Raw genomic sequence first — 4,180 nt, 5'->3', positions numbered from 1 at the left:
TTATTTACTTGTGACCACTCAATGTACTTACAGAAAAGTATTAAGTTACTACAGCCTGTGTAAATTATACAGAAATGTATGAAGTTACTACAGCCCACTTCAGTTATTTTAATGAGTAACTTATGCTTTTTGACTGCTTCTGATAGAATTGTAAAGCAGTACTTACAGACATTCATATGAAAATTATTTAATATTATCCTACACACTGAATTAGATAAGTTGTAACACAGCATAAGTGTGGATGACAGGAGTTTGAGTCTTATTATTGATAATAAGTTTCGTAAATACATTTTAGCATTGTTTATCTATGATTAAAACTTTCAAATGTTAAACTATACAAAATCTTGAAATGCATTTCTAAAATATTTTATTATTTCGAGATTAATGTACAGTGAAATAATGTATTAGGTCCTTTTAGCTGTGTTGTAAGAATTGTTATTCCTGAAGAAACCACAAATGTTAAGGACTTATAATAAAAAGTAAATATGCTATAGAGATCTGAACTAAAGTGTTCAAAATAATATTAAACTAATGAAGACAACTGATATAACAAGTAGACAAGAAATACTGTCGTTATATATATCAATACCCTACAGAACTGAAACTTATAATGATTATGTTGCACTTAATCACTGTTGACGATATTTGCGATCGTAACATATTTGTATATCATGAAATTATTAACAGCATAATTTAAAGCAAACACATGAGTACCACGTTACCCTCATTCAAATGTATCATTTAGGATATTTTAACAAGAGTTCGTTGCGAAGATACTAATATTTTAGAAGTATTAAATTGTTCCTTGTTATAAAAATTGCATTTGTATAGACGGAAAAGTATGTTAGTCATCTATATTTTGGAGTGAAATCACATTAAAGTTATATATTCTAGTAAAATCAATTACAAACAGTAGAACTGAAAATCTTTCTTTTCAGAATTTCCACACATACACCATTAAATAATGAATATTTTTTATCCACCTCTAGCAGTAAACACTATTATCGGAGTTAAAAGACTGTGCTTACTCCGTCTATGAATTTGTAATATAATCATCGACTATTAACATATTCTTTAAAATATCTACTGTGAGGCTACATTTATATCCTGCTTTTCTAGATACCTTATTATAAACAGGTTTTGAGATTCAGATCCAACTATGTATTAAATGTGAACTTCATACCATACACACTGCTGGAACTATATCCTCTGTTCAATAGGTGGCGCAAGTATGCATTCCAACAGAAGTCAGAGTGCAGCGTGCAGGTGTCACCTTACAACATTGCTCTGGAATTACCTTCAGAGTTGACACTCTTGCTAAATTTATTTTATAATTTTAAAAAATATATAAAAAACAAGCCAACACTTTTAACTTTGGGAAAACCAACAACCATGAGAACGTTGAGTAATTTCATATTATAAACAATGCACTATATATCACAAGTATTGGATCTACAAGAAAATCCTAGGGTAAGTTAATTTTCTGAGAACTCTATACAAATGCAAGAGAAACACATAATAAATTTCGCCAGTAACACTACTCATGTCGATATATATATAAATATATATAAACGTATATAATTATGATTCATAGTTAGAAGTAATACAAGAGAAATATTTCAATAAAGAATGCATAATGGAGTATCTGGGGGAAATTAACCATTATTACATGGTTATTTTTAAGATGGTTTAGATATAGTTTTTATTTTTATTCTTATTGCATCACTACATTCAGTAGAATACCATAGATATTTTATTAATTTTGATAATTAGTACTCAAAATTTTTTCTACAAATACCATAGGGAAGAAATATAATAAGTAAGCTTCAATGATGTAAATGAAGATAAAACAAGGGCAGACATACATCGAAAACTGAACGTAAATGTATATATGAAGTTTAGTCATCACATTTCATAACTTTTTGATCTTACTCATCTGATTTAGCAGATATCCTGTCAAAACCTCAAAGAACTAAAATAGCTTCTATCACAGTTAAGACAAGATTACTAAAAATTGTTAATTTAAAAAGGGGAATTAGGGATCGTGCGAAAAGTGTAGAAACAAGTTGAATCGAAATGCAAAGATCATGTTTTCAAGCCTACAGCCAGGGACTCTAAAAAAGTAAACAAACAAATATAGTGGAAATAGTGTTTACATTATTTTCCCAAGCCAGAAATCCCTGTTTTGACTCCACTAAAATTATAAATACTATAAACATGGAGTCAAAGTCAGGATTTCCCCTTTTTAAATTAACAATTTTTACTAATTTTGTCTGTTAAGTTTTTTTTTATGTCCAATTATGAAGAATAAATTTGAAGCTACATACGTGCATATGCGTTCAGTTGAGTGTTACATGTTGTTCAACAGTTCACTGCTGTATTGGCTTTTTGCACCCAACCACACAGAACTTTTTCAAAATAAATAGCAAATGTAAAACAAAGAATAAACACAAGTACTGGTCTTCAACTACAACAAACAAAATGTAAAGTTGTTCTCAAAGGACCATCTAGAAGACAAAGATTGTATAATCACAGATTTAATGACCAGCTTCCATCAATGTCACAGTGTAATGTAACAAAAGACGAGCAGTTACAAAGCAATCTCATCAGAATGAAATATTGTTTCTTGGGAGATAATGCAACGCAAATTAATGAAATGTAAATAGACATAGTAACATTTTGCATTGTTAGGTCTACATGACACATATCTATGTTTGATAGAATAAGGCGACACAAATAATGAATTCAAAATAGATAGCAGTGACACACTTAGCATAATTCGCCAATTATCGACAACATTTGTAAGCGCTACCTTAACACCAACTATTTAAAAATAGCAAAAGCTATATGAAATAGTATTATATGCAGTGGTAATAAATACTGAATACATACTCACGATTTCAGCGAAGTAAAAGAAGTAGTAACTAGAATGACCACCGTCGTCTGATTATGAAAATCTATTATGGTAATCGTCCACTGTCAAAACTTATTGTAAAATAGTCGCGGAAATCTACGTAGAGACAGTGAACTCGAGTAACGATATGCAATAGCAAAATCGACATCCTTTCACGTGGCAGTTTCTAATTAAATGCGCTAGAAAATGCACGAATTGTACTTTCAAACTAACATGTACTCTAAGAAAACACCAGATTTTTCATGACGGAAAGTGAAGGACTTAAAAAATTTCGCAGCACGACAAGGTTAAGGAGGTCGAATTAAGTTTAAAACTACTCTCTAAATTGTTGTTTTCAAAATTCCTGTGTGATCCCACACTACAGTACATATCACTTGCAATAATTTATAATAGAAATCAAACTGTAAGCAGTAGATTTCCAGCCCTATATGCTAACTTTTTTGCCATCTATATTTGTAGATTTTAAATTCTCAATTTTCAATTATCTTGTATGCACTGCTTAGAGTAAGATACAACTCCCACTAAGTGTGTATACAATCTTATCAGTAGAAAAACAGCTTTTTAAAATAAACAACTTCGTCTAAAATATTGCTTTGAATAAAGCTTCGTTTTTTTTAAATTAATTATTTACTGAGCCAGATAGCTCTATGGCTGAGGCTTCGTGTAAACACACATTTAACACACGTCAAGTACAAAAGCAGCTATTCAGGACAACATCGCGTCTATTATGTTTGTTTGTAATTAAGCACAAAGCTACACAATGGGCTATCTGTGCTCTGCCCACTACGGGTATCGAAACTCGGATTCTAGCGCTGTAAGTTCGCAGACATACCGCTGGGGGGGGGCGTCTATTATGTATTTATAACTGTGTAAACCAACTTTCAATGAAAAATAAGCAACTTTTAAATAGGTCATGGACATTCGCAGCCCTTCATGCAGTATACATATTTAAGTTTTAGTGCAAAATACCCAGCCAATTTTGATATATGCTTGTGAAACCATAATATTAATAATAATATGATCAAATGGGTAAATTTTGATTTTGTCTTACAATCGTGAAATAAATTATTTTGATTAGTATCAACGTTGAGTGGTCTTAACTACTGAAAAAGAAAATTTTGAGTGCTGTTTTGAGAATAAGTCTGCTTTTTAAGGTGGTTTTTGTTATCGTGGCTGATGATATCTATAGTTTGGTAGGACGTGTTTGCATATCATTTTATCTAGTCAGATATTTGTTTTGATCTAGTTTTTAACGGATTAGCACCA

This window comes from Limulus polyphemus, unplaced genomic scaffold (genome assembly GCF_000517525.1).
Source record: "Limulus polyphemus unplaced genomic scaffold, Limulus_polyphemus-2.1.2 Scaffold619, whole genome shotgun sequence".
NCBI lineage: Eukaryota > Metazoa > Arthropoda > Merostomata > Xiphosura > Limulidae > Limulus > Limulus polyphemus.
The sequence above is the reverse complement of the archived record's forward strand: the minus strand, read 5'-3'. Positions refer to the sequence as shown.